We start from the raw sequence: 20,593 nt of genomic DNA on the forward strand, positions 1-20,593 counted from the left end.
CAGATCTGAGAGATATGAATTCATGGCCATCTCTGCAGATTGGACTCAGGACAAGGAAAACAGAGAAGAGAAACTTGAAGCATGGAAGGATTAGGATAGTTCTCGGGATGAAACAGACCTAGTCATTTTTGTTTGTTAGTTTTTCACCAGTTAGTTTTAGATTGCATTTATCAGATATGGGATTCAGAACAGAAATCACTGAGCACATTTATAATAAAATGCAAGTCAATCTCTGTTTCTAACAGGCCTTTCTTTCATCCCTGTCCCTATTCCAAACCAACAGGGAACAAACACATGACTTCATGACCAGCTCACACTGTGATGACTGTGAGTGGGAAACTAGATCCTGGCTGGGCACACAGCAATTTCAAAGGGACCAGTTTGGTCGTCAATAAAAACTGGTCATTATAGCACATGTGAGACCTGACCCTCCTTCAAGAACCTGCCCAGGGTGGCCAAAGCTGGCCTCCTGAATTAGAAACTGTCCAGGAGTAAAAACACTCTGGGCTGAGGGACTTTCAAAAGTCTTTTCTTGCTCTACAAGAAAACTAGGCCAAAAACAGCAGCCAGAGTAGACTCAAGTTTATAAAAGCTATCTAGATTCTACCCCAGGAATGTGAAGGATACTCAGTCCTTTCTTGAGTAATATCTTTTTTTCAATTTGCTTTTTAAAAAGATAAATCCACTGTTGTGTTTGGGTCACTGTCATTATTCTATAATTAAAAAAATAATTGTGTCATATTAAAATAAAAGCCAAAAATGTGGGGTAATCTGTGCTTTGAGCTTGTTTAAATGTGTCCCCCACATTTAACCCCAGTGCAGCAGTGTTAAGAGAAGCGGGGCTTTAAGACATGAGGACAAGGAGGAACTCCTTAGGTTTGGAGATTATTGTCCTCCAAAGGGATGAACTGGTTCTTGAGGGAACCCTGGGTTAGTTCTTGCAAGAGCAAGTTGCTACCAAAGCCTATGCCTGCCCTGTGACTCACTCTCTGTCTTACAGTGTGAGTTCTATCTCTCTCTCTCTCTCTCTCTCTCTCTCTCTCGCGCGCGCGCTCTCACACACACACACACACACACACACACACACACACACATTCTCACCATGACACATCTGCCATGAGGTCTGCACCAGAGCTATCTCTACTTTCAGCCTCCACAGCTGTGGGCTAAATAAGCCTCTTTTCTTCACAAATCATATACCCTCAGGCACTTTGCTACAGCAACAGAAAGTTAATAGAAGCCATAGGAGATAACAATTTTTAAACAAGGAAGTCATTTTTCCTTTTTTTCTTCTGCTTCAGACTTCCCTACACAGCTCTTTGAACCTTAGAACCTGTGAGCAGCCATGATGCAGTTTTCCTTTATCACTGGGAGATAGGGTATAATCTGCCCACTTGTTCTCATTAAGACCTTGTGCTGTTGCTGCACATTTTTAAAAATTGTAAATTATTAATCCCACTATTGTAAATAAACTGAAAAAAATTGCATATCTTTGGTTAATGCTGACTAGATTTTTGTTTAAAACTCTACTGCATAGGCAACAGAGGTAAAGCAAAAGTAAACTTGGAATATGTGCAAGAGAGACTTGCTCCCAAGTTGTATGTTTTATTCTCCTCCTCTTTTGGCTCTGCCTCTTGGAAACATAGCCAGATAGGCGCAGCACCTAGAACCTTCTAGAACCTCAGGATGGTTAATGTTTTCCTTCTAGAACCTCTGCTTCTAGCTCTTATGCTTCCCTGGGGACGTGAGCATCATTTAAAAACACACCTGCGTCTTTCCACTTTCCGGTGAATATACTTCATTCTATCTTCTTAATTAAGAAGACCTACAGTGGTAGACACAGGTGGCCCATGAACCAGCGAGGTGACTCCAGTATGTGAATTTGCTGGTCACCATGCTTGTGCCCAGGGACAAGCAGCAGAGAGCACAGGCTGAGGGGATATGGACCCTGTTGCTGCTCACTGATGCCCCGGGTGACACAGGCCAAATGAGAGTTTCAAGGAAAGATCCAGTTCTAGAGTTTGGTGTGGGATATTCTGATTTTCCAGAGTTGGCTTAATTGTTTAAAACACTGTGAGAGCCAAATAAACTATTTCTGGGGCTGTCATCCACCACCAGGCTGCTAAGTAAAAGCTTTGCCATGCTCATGGCTCCTACCTTGGATAAGATGAATACCTGTTGTTTGCAAGGGAATTAGTCAAATGAAAACACATGCGCCATTTACATGAATGTCTGCCTGGTTGCCTTCACACTTTAGAAATCTAACACAGAGGCATGGGTGCTTGAGTTAGGTGCAGTGAGTTCTGCATTAGTAGGAGAAACAGCATGCTCAGCCACATCCTCAGCACACTAATGGTGAATGTCCAGCTGCCCCTCAATGCAAGGATCTAGATTGTTTATAGCTCTCCCTCTGTATGTGGAGGGGATTCATTTTAGTTCTTCCTGACATGGATGCCCAAATCCTGAGGTGCTCAAGCCCCTTTTATGAAATGGCTTATTGCCATATAACCCAGGTACATCTTCTCATATACGTTAAATCATTCTGAGTTACAATACTTAAAACAATGTGAAGAGTTTCTATCTGTATTGCTTGGGAATAATGACAAGAAAAGCAATCTGTGCGGGTTCAAATTCGATACGCCATTACAGGCAGGACTGCAAGCTATAGGAGCAAGACATGCGACACACAACACTTGGAGGAGGCTACAGCAGGGTGTGCTACACAGCACTGCATTTGCATGGATTCAGCACAGGTCTTGACATACAGCAATTTCAGGTTTGCCTTTTGGAAGGTTTTCAAATTTGTTTCTAGTATTTTTGATCCCTGGCTGGTTTTATCCATGAATGTACAACCTCGGGGTAGGGAGGGCTGACTGTAATCCCTCCCCACATCAAGCCAAGGATAGATTTAAGGCAGAAAAAAGAATCTTGAAAAATGTTATTTCTGCATTTGCGTGATAAATGGTATTTCTGGAACAGAAATTACAAAACTGGCAAAACCCCAGCAAAAGACTTCCTGATGTTTGGCAAAAATGTAGGATCTCAGTGCTGCATGGCAGAGAGAGGAGAACACAGGACAGAACATGGATTACATTCTTTTCTCCTTCTGCTGAGAAGGGAGGGATGGGCTTAGCTAACAAAACCCGGGGTGGACTGGGAGACTAGACTTTGGAGCAGGGCGGCAAGTCAAGAAAAAAGCTGCTGTGTGTGCCATGTGGATAAACTACCATCCAACCCAGTTCAGCAGGCACAGTGTGTTATATGGGAACAACTGCTATGCAGTTTGGATATGCTCTCCGTCCTTTCCTAACCCCTCTCTTTCTTCTCCAGCTGGCTCCGACCTAATGCATCCTGCATGTTTAATATCATGCTGTTCTCTGGCTACCCAATACTACCTTCCCCTCCCACTTCCAACCGCGCACCAACATGGTGGGCCTCGTATCAAAATCTCCACGGTCTCCAGGCTGACTAAAACTTACTCAATTATCCAATTACAATAGAGGAGGAGTCTCTTCAACTTCTAGAGCAATGCTGTCCAATAAAAATATTATTTCAGCCACAGATGAAGTCACAGATGTGATTTTAAAATTTTCTCTCACCACATTTTAACATGTATGAAGCAACAGGCAACATTATTTGAATAGCATATTTATTTAACCCTATGTTCCTCAAATTATATAATAAGTATTATATTTTTCAAAGTTTTTATGAAATATTTTACATTCTTCTTGATTGGCATGCAGTTTTTGAAATCCAGTGATTAGAGCACATCTAAATTGTTCAAAAATCATATAACCACTATTTGGGTAACATAGCTTGAGAGTTTGAAGAGAGAAATTTTCCTAACATACTTATCAAATTTCCACCTCCACGTCTTTGTCACTCAGACAATACAATTTTCCCTAAATATCTCACACTGGCATATTTGAATAAAAATTCAAAATGTTTTTGACAAATTAAAACGGTTCGTCGAATCCTGCAGACTGAAAGTCAACTAGGCTAAATGTAAAATTCCTTATTTAGACTCTCAAATCAATCATATAAATATAAAATGAGGGAGACTGTCTTGACAATTCATGTGAAAAAATATGTTTTTAAGTCAACCACAATCTAATAAGAACTGCACTGGGAGTGGATTTTTTGAAAAATTGACACAATGCAGAGAATAATCTAGAGCACGGGAAGTCACTGGGGAGATTCTGGGCTGGATTGAGGGGTTCTTCCAAGCAGTTTTCCAGACCTCCACTAAAAGATGCTCAATATCACCGGAGATGCAAGAATCAGGAGGAAATGCCATTTACCAGAACCCTTAGTTGAATGTGACACTTTCTGATAAACTTATTGCAGTAAGGACTGTGCTTGCTGAGCACACATCTGAGTTAGAAAGTTGACTTTGTCCCTTGCTTAGTATGATAGTAGGCACAGAAGAAGGCTAGATCTCCTTACTCTGGTATTCTAAGATATATATAAAAAAAAATGTGAGAAAAACCAAAGGGTTAGGATTGGCACATTAAAAGGACAACTCTTAAAATGTCATAGTAGACACAGATCACAGGGAGAAATTTCGGGCTTTTCAGGCACCTTGAAGTCAAGTGCCAAAATGAGTCCTGTTGCTGTTGTCAGCCCCAGGCAGGCTGAGAGGGAAAATACAGAGTCAGCATTTCAGCTCGACACCGCTGGGACCGCTTCACCTGTGTACTCTTCGGCCCCAGCTTTGCAAACTCACATGCAGAATCCTCTCCAACAAGCAGTTAGATCCAGGGAAGGCGTGAGAGTTGGGTCAGGAAAGTCTGATTGGAAAAAGGAATAGATAATCTTCCTCAGAGTGCAAACTTACCGTATCACAATGCTTCCTGTCTTTGGAAAACGCCCTTGAAATAATCATGTCGGAAAGTATGATAGTGGCTGTTTTAATCCAAAGACTCCTTCCTGAGAATGAATTTTGTAATTTTAACTGGGAAAACCTGCAGCCAGGTTACCTTCTACTTTTGTAGCTAAATATGTAGGATTATTGAATCCACAAGATGATCCGGACATCACTAATTTTTAATCAGCTCCATTTTAAGAATATAGAGATCGGAAAATTGTCCTTCGTGGAGCAAACTGGTAGCACTATTGCCGTTGTGTGATTTTAGCACAGACAGTAACTTTAATATTACTAGATTAGCAGAAGAAACAAAAGACCTCCATCTTTCCAGACCCAATGGTCACCTCAACCTCATCTTACACAACCTCTCAACAGCCTGTGATCCAGCTGACCACGCCCTATCCCTTGAGTTACTCCATGCCCTGGACTTCCTGGACACCATGCTGTTTGAGGCAATTGCATTATTATTTCCAATTACCCACTGCTTATTCTTGGTAGAGGATGACACCTCCCAGCAATTGTCATTCTGGGAGAATCTCTGAGGGCCCTCAAAATTTCTGCCATAGCACTTTCCCCTCCACTGCAGCCTGGGGAGGGGTTAGGAAGGAAGATGTGGAGTTGATCCCCCCGCAATACAGCCAAAGCAAGACTGCAGTGAGCATGTCACTTGAATGAGGAATACACTTTTTTTCTTATAAGGTACTGAGATGTGGGGACTGTTGGTTGCCGTGGAATAATTTCTGGGAGAATCTCTGAGGGCCCTCAAAATTTCTGCCATAGCACTTTCCCCTCCACTGCAGCCTGGGGAGGGTTAGGAAGGAAGATGTGGAGTTGATCCCCCCGCAATACAGCCAAAGCAAGACTGCAGGGAGCACGTCACTTGAATGAGGGATACACTTGTTTCCTTATAAGGCACTGAGACGTGGGGACTGTTGGTTGCCGTGGAATATCTCTGAGGGCCCTCAAAATTTCTGCCATAGCACTTTCCCCTCCACTGCAGCCTGGGGAGGGTTAGGAAGGAAGATGTGGAGTTGATCCCCCCGCAATACAGCCAAAGCAAGACTGCAGGGAGCACGTCACTTGAATGAGGGATACACTTGTTTCCTTATAAGGCACTGAGACGTGGGGACTGTTGGTTGCCGTGGAATAGCAGTAGAATCTGAATAATGTGCCCTACCCTCGGCTTTCCTCCAGCCTGTGTGCTCTGTACCTCTTCTGAGCTCTAAAGGAAGAAGTACGCGGGGAGCCTCTCCTCACCTCCTCCTGTCTTATGCCAGTGTTGATGGTACCCAGATCTGCATCTCTAACCCTTCCTTCTCCAGATCAGGGCTTAGCAAACTGTGGCCCTTCGACCAAAAGTGTGCAGCCTGTTTTGGTGTGGTCTGACAGCTAAAAATGCTTTCTACACTTTTAAAAGTCAGGGAAAAGGAAAAAAGCCATGTGTGCCTAGGCTGTATGATACTTGATGGGAAAAATTTGCCTACTTCCTATTTATCGTTATGCATATCACAAATGTAGTTTACTCCAAACAAAACTTTGACATTCCACTGCCAAAATTTGTTTCTCCCTCATTATCCCCCCTTTTTAGTAGATGATATTTCTACTGCACAGCTGCTTAAATTAACAAACTGAGACAGAAGTCAGCCACACAGTCCTCTCTCTTTCACACCCACCTGCAGTCTATCAATCTTTTCTTTGATTCTCCTGTAAAATTGTGAACCACATGGCCTTTTAGCACCTCCCCTGTTAAAATCCCAGTTCAAGCCACCATCATCTCTTGTCTGGAACCACTGTGTTCTCTGAAGTGGGCTCTTGCTACATTTTTTTCATGTACCACAGCCAGAACGACCCTTCTCAGAGTGCCTTCCTGGGGGCAGGATTTGCCTGTAAAAGACCAGCAATGGCTTCCCATTCTCCATGGCCTCCCAGGGGTCTCATCCCTGCTCTCATCACTCCACCCAGGTCTTCTCACACTCTTCTCTCATCCTCCACACTGCAGTCCCTCTAAAACACAAGGATTGCACCACCTCAGAGGTGCCTGGGTTATTCTCCTCCTCAACTTTCACATGGCTGTTCCTTCACATCATTTACAGTTTGTTTTCCACAGAGAGTCCTCCCCTGCCTTTGCAGTGAAATTGAAATTGACCAGTTAGAAAGCATCCTTCATCATTGCTTTTCCATTTCTGACCCAAATACTCAGGCTGTCTATTCTTTGGATTAATCATCTGAACTGGAATTATCACTTGGAACCTGCTTAGAATCTATGAGTTACATTTTGAGATTCCATTTATGTTTCTCTATAGCCTAGGGAGCAGTAATTGACATACTGAGGTTGTTTGAGTTAATGAAACAAAAATATAGAAGCCCTAAAATCTCCATGTGGCTTTTACAGACAAAGAAAATGCTCAGTTTATTAGGAGCAAAGTAAGAGGTGACGAGGGTGTGACAAAGCAATCTAGTCATCAGAATATTTCTTTGTTGGAAATGCCTGTCTAAGAAATAATTTGAAAAGTTAATAAGGTACAGTTTTTCAGGTAGATGTCTAATTGGCTTGTCCCAAGTAGAATTATGCAATACCTAACAGCTCTTTATGTAGGACACAGAGACTATTTCTGCTTAATTCACAGGAATCCCTGACTTTATATATATATATCTCTTTCTACTGTTGTTATCAGAAATGAAGTTCTAGGATATCTTCCATATGTCCTCCGATACTAATTTCTATTAAGTTGCAAATCCTCCTGGGTATAGAAACAGGTTAGATATTTAAAAGGAAGAGAGCAACGGGCATTCATCGAATACATAATATGTAGCAAGACCTGTTTTAGAAATGCCAAATGTTGCTGTGGTTTGGATGCGTTCCACAAAAGCCCATTGTTGAAGGCTTGGTCCCCACTTTGTGGTACTACTAGACAATGATGAAACCTTTAGGAAGTGGGGCCTAAATCAACATTTTCTGTTCACGCCCTTAAAGAGAATGTGGGGACCACGGTCTCTCCTTTTTTCCTGTTTCCTGGCTCCCACAAGGTTAGCAGCTTCCTCTGCCACATGCTCCCACCATGAGATGCTGCCTGACTTCCCAAAAGTAATGGGACAACTAATATCTGATCAACAGCAGTCTGTCTCTGATGATGGCAAGGACTTACTTGTGCTAATGGGAATGATAGTTTAGGTAGAAAAAAAGCCATGGACTAAAACCTCCAAGACTGTGAACCAAAATAAACCTTTCCTCCTTAAAAGCTTATTGTCTCAGGTATTTTTGTCCCAGTGACAGAAAGCTAACATACATTTGTTTCTCTTGTTTTGTTTACAACTCTATTTTCCTCCTTAAAAGCTTATTGTCTCAGGTATTTTTGTCCCAGTGACAGAAAGCTAACATACATTTGTTTCTCTTGTTTTGTTCTTACAACTCTACCATCATCCTCATTTTACAGAGGAGAAAATAAAAGCACAGAGAGATTAAATAAATGGATTAAAGGTTAAAAAAAGATGGAAATTGGCCTCTGGGATTAAAATTAAGTCTGCATATATCTTAAACCATAGTTCTCTCCACTCTACCATGTTGGATCCTTGTTTTATCATAGATACTTAGGTTAGAATAAAAGTTGTAATGAGTAGGAGAAAGCATGCAGCTAACTGATGCCTTCACTGGTAGGCATTATGGATTGGGGATGGGACAGGAAGCTGGACATACAAGTACTGATTTAGAATCCTAGATTTGAACTGTAAAGAACCTATAATATCAGTGGCCTTACCAGCCCACTTCACATGCAATGGAATTGAGTATCAGGAAAGGGAAGTGATCTTTCTAATGTGAAAGAATAGTTTTGAGATATTTTAATAGGATCCTTACACTAGATTATACTATGGCTACACAACCCCAGATTCACTTGCAATGGAATTGAGTCTCAGGAAAGGGAAGTGATCTTTCTAATGTGAAAGAATAGTTTTTAGATATTTTAATAGGATCCTTACACTAGATTATACTATGGCTACAAACAACCCCAGACCCAGTGATCTGAGGAGCTTATAACAAAGATATATTTCTTGCCCTTGCTACACACTGGCTGTGCATTGGCTTTGGGTTGCAGCTCTGCACAACTGCAAGTTGGCTGTGGGTCCCTCCCACATACTTTCCTCATTCTGGAACCCAGGCAGAAGCAGCAGTCTCCATCAGGAGCATACTCTTCTCTTTGGCAGAGGAGAAAGAGCATGGGGAGCGTATGGAAATAAAGCAGCTCTTAAAGCTTATGCTCAGCTGGTGCATCATGTCATGAGTGCTCACGTCCCATGGGCCAACACAAGTCACAAGGCTAGCCCAACTTCTGTGGTGTGAAGAACAGATATTTTCCTACAAGGGCGCACAGAGAATCACTTAGAAATGGGCAGGGTCATCGAATCCTCTTGTAGAAGGAGGGAGTGAATCATTGGGATCATCTACTGTAGAAATATATTTGTGTTTCACACTGAGTTTTCTATCGCTGGTGTATTCTGATGCCACGGGGAATCTGTGTTACCAAGGTAAAAACCTAGCTTGGTGGTTTTGATTTTTGAAAGCCTAAACTGGTTGGGATGTCTCCAGAGGGGATGCAGAGAGATGTGAGTACCTTGAAGAGAGAAGAAGGAAAAGGTAGAGGAGTGACATTTTATTAAAACAAAACAAAACTAACAAACAAAAGAACAGGATTTTTTTCAGATGGGGTTGTCCCAAGAGTTGCAAGAATCAGCTGAATCTTGCTATCTCACAAAGGTGGAAAGACTTCATGAAATATGCTTCCAGCCTGGTGACAAGTCCAGCTTGGTGCAGGATTGATTCTTCATATACTCAAAGAACACAAGCTTTCCTCAAAGACACGAGATAGTGGAAGAGTCTAGGGACATTCACAATACCCTGGGCTGTGGGCAAAGAGGAACCATCACAAAATTAAAGTTTCTGCTAATTTCATGAGATGGGGATGCATTTGACTTAAAGAAATAAAATAAGTGAGTGATTTGGGGAAACATGGTAAACACGAATCTACCAGCAGAGGCAGAAGGTGCTGAGCGACTGATTAAAGGGGTGGAAAAAGCCAGGATTGCACGGAATGGACAGAAGTGTATGTTGGGCAGCAGCAAGACAAAGTGCTGTTCAGAAGAATCTCTAAACCTTCCAGAGTAAGGGTTTTATACACTAGGCCAGAGAAAAGAGGCCTGTGGTCAGCTGCAAGGTATGAATTTCCCCAGACTTATCAACATGTCTAGCAACAGTTAATAGTCAAGGCGTCACTGTCCAGCACAAGTTGTTCAGGTGACTATCCTAATGACTTTGTTTACCCTACAGGGCTTGAGATGCTTTCCAAGACCACCTGGTGGGCAGAAGGTGGTCAGACCAAGGTAGCTGCAGTCAGGTTGAAATGGACTCTACAGTGTCCATTTCTTTCATCTCAAACTACGGAGTAAAATTCATGCATCAAGATCCCACTGTTAGTAAGGAACACAATTCGTTATAGTCTCATTCAATCAGTTGTTCATGATTCTCTGCAACAAACCTTTGTCAGATTGCTAAGGCTGCCATTACAAAGTACAATAAACTAGGTGTCTGAAGCAAAGAAATGTATATTTCTCTGAAGTCCAAGGTCAAGGTGTCAGCATGGCCATGCTCCTTGTGATATTTGATAAGGATATCTTCCAGTTATCTCTTCCAGATTCTGGAAGTTGCTTGACGTGTTGTAGCACAACTTCCATCTTCACAAAAACTTCTCTCAGTGTGGGAGTCAATGTCCAAATGTCCCCTTCTCATCAGAATACCAATCATATTGGATTAGGGGCTTACCTTAACACAGCATGACCTTTTTTCTTGCCAAAAAGCCAACAGTCTTTCCCCTTGAGATATGGCTTTGGCCAAGGAACACGTCCTGTAGGAACTGCTTAGAACAATGGACTTAATGTGCAGGTTGTTTCTCCCAGTTAATTGGGCAGCCAAGGCAGTATTTCCAAAGGCAGAAGAAAGCTAGCCAACTCAAGAGCCTAATGGCTTGTATGATGCTCTAGAAAGGATCAGGGTGGCCAGAGGCGTGCTCATTACATCTTCACAACTTTCAGGAACTCTCTCAGTGTGAGATATCCATTTCTCACTTGAACTCAGTCCATGCCAAGAATTTACAAAGTTGAGGCCTCCTGCCTCAGTCAGTTACCACCTGCAACACCTCTGTTGGTTTTTTTTCATAAAGAGAGGAGCAGCACCCTGGTGTGGCTTGAAAAGTTGAAGGAACTTAGGAACAGGTTCTTTAGACCATGAAATTAAGAACATGAATTTGAACAAGCTGGAGAAGGATAATTCAAGGATAGTTTATCAACATTTTTTTCACCATGGTTCTTTCTTGTAAGAAAAAAAAAAATACTACATTGAGAAGCTCCTTGAATCAGTTGACTTATTGTAGAATTTGGAATTAGGCAACTGATTTTACTTTTCTGTATGCTGGGGATGAAACCCGGGGCTTTGTACATACACAGACTATACCAGTGAGCTACACTCCAGCCCCATGAACACCTGGTTTAAAGGCCATGTCTTCATCTTACATCTGACACTTTTTTTAAAAGGGAAAACCCATTGAATTTTAGTCATTAAATATACACAGCTTTTTGTACGTCCATCTTACCTCAGTACATTTTTTAAAATGTAAAGTGAAGGAGATGGGATGGTCAGCAAAGAGCTTCAGCGCAGATTCCCTCACCCCCTACCGTCTCCTTTTCCCTGAGGATCCACCTCCTTCCTGGGTTCCAGGTCAGTAAAGTAGGACAGGTTCCCATGAAGAACTCTATGTTGTGATCTGGCTGTGGCTGCCCTGCCGCTTTGGCCCACAAGGAGACTTGGTCAGGGACCAAAGAGATCGGCCACTGGCTCACCGGCTCTTCCTCCTCTCCCCTCTATTGAGGGGCATCCTTGATTGCTCTTTGTAGTGATGAACCCCATCTGCCCTGGGATTGGTCATCTAATCATTTAATTAGTCACTGAATATTCCACTTAAGGTTGTGACCCAGACATCTCCAGTCCAAGGAGATGAGTATCAGAGGAGCAACACAGAGGAGGTAGAGAGTTCACATCTTGGAGCCCAATGGCCTGGGTCTGAGTTCTACTTCTGCTATTTGCGATCTGTATTAAACCAAATAACTTAATTAACTTCTGTGCTTTTACATGTATTAATATTTTATAATATTAATAATCTTAGCATTAATGAATAGTCCTAGTACTAATTGCACCAGTATATGACTTAAGCTTAGTATAGGTGAGAATGAGATTTTTTTCCTTTCAGTTCCTGTTTCTTTCTTTTTTTTTTTTTTTTTTTTTTTTTTTGGTTGAAGATGGAATTTTAATATTGACCTTTGGATATTTGGGGTGGGTTTCAGAGGCAAGGTGAAAGAAAAAATTCCTTTAGTCTTCTGTCTAATATCTGACCATTTTGTGACCGTGATCTCCAAAATCCCAATGTTCTAGTAGAAAGATTATCTTTAAATTTATTCACTCTGTGATATTCTGTGTCATCTCACTTTCCCTCGTCTCCACAATGGAGATGACATTATTAAACTATTATGGGCAGGAAGAAGCAGGATCTGGCATAACACATGGTCACTTGGAGCAGCCTGGACCTGATCAGAGAGGAAACAGACTAGTGTTCTAGAAAGAACACGATCGACCTGGTTAAGGTCCAGTGCAGTGAAGCAGAGTGTCTGGTGTTGCGGCCTGACCATAATGGACTTGCAGGCATGGGTGTCCCTTCCCTGGTCATAGGGTTGTCAAGGGCAGTGGCAGGTCGCTGACTTTAGATGGGAAATGATTCAACCCTTGAAGCAAGGAGCAAGTAGAGTTCAGGTCTCCTGAAGGTTGATGAGAGCTACCTGGTGTCCCATTTTTAAAGAGACAGCAGAACACAGATTCTGCTGGATAATGATGGGGAGAAAGAAAAAAGGTGGCAAAAACTATTCATCAGACATAGGCACAGTGGAAGGCAAAGTTACTAGCAAATGGATTTGATGTAAGCACAAGAACTTCTATCTCTATTGTCTATTGTCAAGGTCTTTGCCAAGGGAAGAATAGAAACAGGACCAGACCCATGAATGCAATCCTCATGCACAAAAGAAAAAAGGAAGTTGCAAAGATTAAATGACCCTTACACAGTTTCTGCCCTCAAATTTACCAGTACCAGAAATCCCTAAGAGTCCAGCAGGATGAGCTGATCTGTGTCCCATGTATTGGACAACAATGAAAAAAGAAACACTTCAAATAGGCATTTCCTGTGATTTTTTTTTTTTTTAGGAAAAGAAATTCAAAAACTTCCCTCTGTAGCTAATTCTACTGTTTTATTTTCTACTCTTGTTTGTGTCTGATTCAAAGCTCTCAACTGTGATTAAAATTGGGTCAAGTATTACAAAAAGTCATGTATATACTTGTCAGTACTCTCAAAGAAAGTCCTTATTTGTTTCAAGTTTGGAATCGTGTTCCATTATTCAACGGTTTACAGACTATATATGATGTTCTAGGTTTTAATAATTAAAAATGAATAAAATACACTCTTACTTTTGGGAAGCTTACAGTAGAGTTTGTAGCTGCCTTTTTAAAAAGATAAATCTATCCCATTTCCTGTAAACTTATTCAGCAATGGAAGTTTTAAAGGAGTAGAAAGCTGGAATGAGAAGATGGAAAAATCACTTTAAAAAAAAGTAAGACAGGATGCATTGAGGCCACCTGATCCATTTTAGACCGATCACACAGGATGAAAGCCAGGATGATTAACTCACCACTGAAAGTGAGACAAAAGTTGCTATGTGTGTAATAGCACATGTATTGTTAGCCATATAAACTTTGCCCTCAACTAATGACAAGAACAGCAAAGATACACTGACACACAAACACATGTATAACTACCCTCCTCCTGCACTCATACAGATGTATAGGAAGCTTTACATATAAAAAGAAACCAAAGCAAGTAAGTATAAAATATTATAAAGGCAAATTCAGTTGAAGAATAAAAAGACTAATAAATATCTATCTTGTCTCAAGAGATGGATAGAAGAAATTCAGAAAAGGAGAAAATGGTAAAATATATAGAAAGAAATTCTCTCTGTAAGTTAAAAATTAAAATGATAACAGATCGAACTCATAACTATAATTTATAACACAACTCCACAATAAGATGCCAGTTTCTCCTTATTAAATTGAGTAATCTTTTATACAAGTTGCAATGTTGGGGCAAAGTGTAGGACTTTGGTGTGCTTCAATATGGTATAAAAGGGTTTTTTGGCTCACTGGTTCTAAAACTCAGACAAGTTACAACCACCCTGAGTCCCAAGGTTCTTGTCTGCATAACTCAGAAGAAGGCCTCTGAGGGCCCTTTGTGCTCAGTGGGTTGTGATTTACTATACTTCTAAACTCCAGGTCATCAGAAGAACTTTCCTGGCTGTTCTGTGACTGAACTCTAGCAATAATTTTCTTTGTACAGAAACAGTGAAGTCAATGGAGACAATATTCAAAATTATATGCTTTTGTACAACAATTTTTCCCTAAAACCTTTAGTTCTTGTAAGAGGAAAAAGGAGGATGAAAGAGATTAACAAAATGCAAACAAATATAAACATGGAAAACCTGGCCATAGCCCACCATTCTTAGTTTAACCGTGAGCTGGGTTTTGTTTCTATTAATGATGCTACTTCTGAACAGATGTGTCTATGGCTTTATGTGACAAAAACAATAAGTACAGTCACCCTTTCTGTTGATAAATTATTCTCATTTCATCTGATGGAACTAAATATTAATATTTTGTGGTTCCGTAAGGGATACCATGATTCCCACGTGTCTATTCACCTTACCACTCTGTATTCCTTCACTAGATATTTATTTAGTGCTTCTCATATGATAGGCTGGATACATAATCAAGCAGAAACCAAGATCTTTCTCTCGTAGAGCTCACATTCTTGGGAGAAAAAGACAGACCACAAACAGTATGGACCATCTCGTATCAGGAAAGAGTCTTCCAAGTAGAAGGAAGAGTAAAAGTGAAGGCCCTGAGGTAGGAGCCATGCTTTACATGTTCAAGGACTAGCAAGAAAGTCTGTTTGGGAGGATGGGAGAGAGTAAGAGGGATATACAGATAGGTGGCGAGAGCTGATAGAAAGCAGGGTATGGAACAGATGTCAGGCCTTGCAGGGTGAGCATGCCTCTCACTTGCCTGGCAAAATCCTAAATGGCTATTGTTCACGGATGATTTGTAGTAACTTCCCTGTTCACTCTCAAAACTGGCCATATTTGAAAAATAAAGTATATAGTCACTACTTAAGGACCATTACGTGGATTTTAGATTTTGTTCCAAGCAAAGGGAAGAACCATGGAAGGATTGAAAGCAAAGCAGGTACATGATACGAGCATATCAAGTGGGTGATGGGGGGAGCAGGGAGGTATCTGGAGGCCACTGCAGTGATCTCGGAAAAAAATAAAGGTGGCTTGGGCCAAGACTGAAGGAGTGGAATAGTAGCAGGTCTCTGAATAGATTGTGAATACAGAGCCTACAGGACGCACTAAGAGACTGCATGGAAAGTGAAAGAACAAAACCAAGGATGACTCCAAAGGAGTGTACTTAGAAACCCAGATGTACTCTATGTCTGGTTTTCAGAGAGACTTCACACATTGTAGTCCCTGCTTGCTTAAAGTTGGGTTGGCACATTATTAACACGGTTGGGGCTTTGGGCACCAATGAATAACAAAGCTGTCTGTCCACCCTCTCCTCCTCGAGTTTAGCACCAATTCTGAACACAAGAATTAGACAGCTGTAGATCAAAACACCAGCCTAATTGGAAGAGTGACCGAAGAATGTGGCGCAGATATGTGGACTCACGGGGCTTCCTAATTCCTCATCCCACAAATAAACTTACTCAAGTGAAGATGATGACGGCAGGCCTGCTTCACAGAGGCACAGCTGCCCTTAAATGCATAATATTCAGGGAGAAACACATTTCAGAAAGGATCTTCTTCTGCAGGTGAACACATCTAAAACATATCTCACAAGTGAGAGTCAAAAAATCTGTCTTTTCTCCGAAACTCACCAGACATTCCCATGAAAGGAAGATTAGGAGAAGGGACAGAAGTATTACTGTTAGAAATTTTATTAAGGAAGGTCTACTAAGCAGAGAATTCCTTGCTCAGAAATGGCTGTTCGTTTTTGTCAAAAGATTGTTAGGCATCAGTATACTTATCTGTTCCTGCATAACAAATTACCAGCAATGTTGTTGCTTAAAACAACATGCACACAGAATTATCTCATCACTAAGGTAGATCTTCTGCTTCAAGGTCTTTCCAATCAAGGAGTTGGCCAGAAAAAGGTCACACAGGGAAGGATGTGCTTTGAAACTTACTGACATGTCTATGTGAAAGACTTGGTTCTTTTGAGGCTGCTGGACTGAAAAAGCCTAAGTTCCTTGTCATGTGGACCTTCTCAATATGGTAGCTTGCTTCAGCATGTGGACCTCCCTAACATGGCAGCTTCTTTCACCAAAGCCAGCAAAGGAGAGAACTTACTAAGAAGACTGAAGTCAGAATCATTTGTAATTTAGTCCAAAATTGAGTTCTAGTACATGGTCAACTTGTACAAATGTTCACTGGGGATTTGGAAAACTTTTGTATGTCCTTAATTAAGTCTGCATACTTACATGTTAAACATATTATCTATTAAAATATATATTGTTATATTATATTAAAATATTCAGTATTGAAATAATTTTATATATTCACAATATTTATAATCATTTATTTTTATTTTTATTTTAGTTTTTGGCTTTTTTGGAGTTAGGGTCTTGCTATGCAGTCCAGAGTGCCCTTGAACTCACTGTCTGGCTTAGGCTGGCCTTGAACTCAGCCTCCTGAGTGCTGGGGTTACAGGCATGAGCCACCAGGCCAGGCTAATAATTTATTTTTAAACTACTCAATCTGTTTAATATTAAAAGTGTAATATTAAAATCTGCCATTAAATTTGAGATCTACTACACTGTCGTAAGTTTCTATTTTATTATCATATATATACATATATATTTTTCTGTATTAGTCTGTGCATAAAGTTTTATGACTATTACCATCAACATTCTGCATCTGTGGGTTCCAAATTTGCAGATTCAACAAACCATGAATTGAAAATATTTTTTAAAATAGAAAATAACAGCACAACAATAAAAACATAATACAAATAATAAAAATACAGTATAACTATTCACAGAGCATTTTCAATATAAGTATTAGGTATTATAAATAATCTGGAGATGAATTAAAGTAGGTTGTATGCAAATTTGACACCATTTTACAAGTTCCCTTGTATATCAGGAACCAGGGTATTCAGAAATCTTTATATCTACCGGGGGTTCTGGCCAATTTCCCATAGTCTCTGAGGAACAACTATTTAAGTTTTGTCTTATTGTACCTTTTATTTATTTATTTATTTATTTATTTATTTATTTATTATTGTTTTTGGTACCGGGGATTGAACTCGGGTCCTTGCGCTTGCAAGGCAGGCCACCGAACCGCTGAGCTAAATCCCTAGCCCCACCTTTTATTATTTTTAACATCATCTTTTTCCTTTTGCTTTTAATTTTACTTTGTGTGACAATCTTTGCCATCTTGCTGTTTCTTTTATGCTTTTCTCTTATGCCTTTTCTCATTTCTTCGTATTAACCTTTACTATAACTTCTTAAATTTTTAAGTGCAATCTTATAACAAGCAGCTAAATCGATCTTTGAAACACGTTAACAGTGTTTTGGCAGCAATTTGAACATATTTTTACTTACTTGGGCTTACTCTTAGAAGCGCAGTGTAAATGCCTTCAGCATATCCAAGGTCCTGGGCTCGTAAATTCTATGAACAACTTTTCTCATTCATTCCTGTGTGATAGAGAGCAGGTCTTACCGAAGATGATCAACTCTGTTCTGAATAAACATAAGACCTTGGTTGTTGCTCAGAGCTGGGACTGATACCCTAGGCTTCAATGAGGTCAAGCACAGAGAACAAGCTCATGGGCTGTTTTGTGCACACAAAACCTACATCAACAGCACTGCAGCTCATCTCAGCCCCTCTGCAGTGATGGCAGGAGTGGCAGCAGTGCTGTCCAGTAGCCTGTTTAAAGGCCCAACCCAACAATTCTGGGGTATTAAATATAAGGAAATACAAATAGAGGTGCATCTGTCTGATTCTGTCATGTCTTTAACATATGGACAATGTCTTTACCCAGGGTATTCTCAATAAATTTCCAGAAACCCTATGAATCTTTGATTCTTCTCTCTCGGAAACTGGAGAGTATACTTTGTATAAGGGGAGCAACAGTGGTTCCCGACTCGATTAATTTCAAAATTAAACTATGTGAAAAGACAAAATACTCATAACTGTACAAAAAGAAAATAAGCTGGGTGCAGTGGCACACGCCTGTAATCCCAGCACTCGGGAGGCTGAATTAGGAGGATCTCTGTGAGTTCGAGACCAGTCTGGCCTACATAGTGAGTTCCAGGTCAGTCTCAACTACATAGTGAGACCCTATCTCAAAAAACAAACAAACAAACAAAAAAAAAAAAAAAAGAAAGAAAGAAAATAAATGGATTAAGTAACAGTCCTCTTTGAGTCTGTCTTGGTTATTCTAATTAAAATGAGAGGAAGAAATAATAATATATTGGATTCCACTCTCAACTCTTCCTCTTAAATTATTAGAAAAGAGCCTGTGATAATATGGAACCTTAGGCAAGAAATAAGATAACCTTGAAAGGTCTTTGAAATAATAAATGGGTAAAGATTTGCTTTGCTATAGAGAATTACCATGAATAATAATATAAGAAGGAAAGGTAAGGAATTTTACAATCACATTCTAAAATTTATATGTAATTGCTCAAATTTATAACTACTTGTATGTCCTGGCATTTAAGGAGGAAAGACGTTAAACTTTTATGTATATCCCTGGGCTGAGCAGGTAAGTAAATATCTGATTACTAGGCTTCTCACTGTCAGAAAGTTGAAAACAAGGAGGAATCCAGAATGAGTCTTTGGGCTCGGACTGGGGATGGGGTTATTGTACACTCACGGCTTTGCTTTTGTTTTGCGTGGTACTGGAGATTGAACCCAGTGGCTTTACACGGAACTACATTCCCAGGCCTTTTTTATTTCTTATTTTGAGACAGTCTCTCCATAAGTGGCTAAGATGCACAGGCTGCATTTGAACTTGTGATCACCTAGAGTTTTTGTACACACACACACACACACACACACACACACACGAAAACAGAAAGAGATGTGTATATACTACATTTATTTCTTATCTCTGCTTGCTTAGAGGACCGAGAAGTAATGTCACCCCAATAGCAACAAGAACAACTAGTTTACAGAATATTCTAAATACTATTCTCCAAGAAAAGAGCTCCTTAAAGGGCTAATCCTAGATCTGCAGCGGAGAAGGAATAAGATGATCCAGAAACATTTTGATGTGTCATAAAGAAAGAGAGTACTGCAGGAAAGTCAGAGCTGTGCCAGCGACGCAGACATTACTTTGAAGAGGCTTCCAAGGACCAAATTGGGGATAATTTGAGCACAGGATAATACCTCTAGTAATGCTATTAAGTAGATTAAAATAATCTGTGAGTTATACTGTTATAGATAAATAATTTTAAAATAAAGGAGAGAGGCTGGGAGAGCACAGGGGAGCCTGTGGGAAGCACAGCTGCACCTAGGACCTGCTGCTGGCTCAGCATAGACCTGAGCTCACTGGAGAAAAGCCTGAGGACTGGGCAGTCAGTAGTGGGATTTCTTCAGCTCTGCCTGCCTCTCAGATGGCATTGCTTGTGTGACCGCTGACGGCTGGGGTAAAGGAGGCTCACCTTGTCCCACCTAAAGATGCTTTGCTTCTTACTGGGAGTGACAGTTCTGGTAAAAATTTCTTCATAAGGGACTCACCCTGTGACCCAGGCTGGTCTGCACTGTCACTCGCTCAGGCCCAGATCACCCCAAAGCGCGCCACCCTGGTGAGAGTCTGATGGTTGTCCTGCTGCCTTCTAAATACAGGGCTGTGGGCTGGGGATTTAGCTCAGTGGTTCTGCCACCTGCTTCGGAAGCACAAAGTCCTGACTTCGATCCCTGGTACCCAAAAAAGGAAAACAAAACAAAATTACTAAATACAGTGTTGTGCCAGACATGGTAGCACACATCTGTAATCCCAGCACTGGGAGGCCAAGGCCACAGGATTGCAGGGAGTTTGAAGCCAGAGAGACCTTGTCTCAAACAAACAAACAAATGAAAGAAAATGGAGATATGAGTTAGTGACAAAACAGGATAAAATACTGAAAGGATAGTTGATAAAAATGAATAAAATCTGGTGAGCAGGGGTGAAAGGAGAGAAGCAGCGCACCTTCTCTTTAGCAAGCACCAACTTAACTGCAACTTCCTGAGATGCATTTCAGTCCTCTATGCAATATGTCTGCTTTCAGCCTGCATCAAGAAAGTATCCTGGGAGAAGCAGACACAGTGAACAAGAGCATTTATTTCATTGAGAAAAATAAACCTATAGGAATTACAGAACCGGGGCCATCAAACTGTTTAAAAATCTGGGGATTCGGGTTATGCTGATTCAGTGAGGGTCTCTTAGGGTGAATTCTTTCAGAGCTGCAGAGACACTTACTTATTTTCTTGGTTGGGGCTGCTGGTGGGTCACTCTCCTCCAAAAACAAGCAAGGTCTCTTT

The 20,593-nt window shown here is 40.8% G+C and overlaps 1 long non-coding RNA gene across 1 annotated transcript; it reads right to left on the reverse strand.

Moving 5' to 3' along the window:
- Nucleotides 1-11,949: 11,949 nt before the first annotated feature.
- On the reverse strand, nucleotides 11,950-19,895 carry LOC104860650. Its single transcript, XR_779755.2, has 3 exons — nucleotides 19,735-19,895; nucleotides 17,668-17,760; nucleotides 11,950-11,999 (listed from the first exon to the last, which is right to left on the reverse strand). It is a non-coding gene; the product is annotated as an uncharacterized LOC104860650 (long non-coding RNA).
- Nucleotides 19,896-20,593: the final 698 nt, after the last annotated feature.

This window comes from Fukomys damarensis, unplaced genomic scaffold, assembly GCF_012274545.1.
Source record: "Fukomys damarensis isolate Sample0158 unplaced genomic scaffold, DMR_v1.0_HiC HiC_scaffold_18, whole genome shotgun sequence".
In the NCBI taxonomy this organism is placed as follows: Eukaryota; Metazoa; Chordata; class Mammalia; order Rodentia; family Bathyergidae; genus Fukomys; species Fukomys damarensis.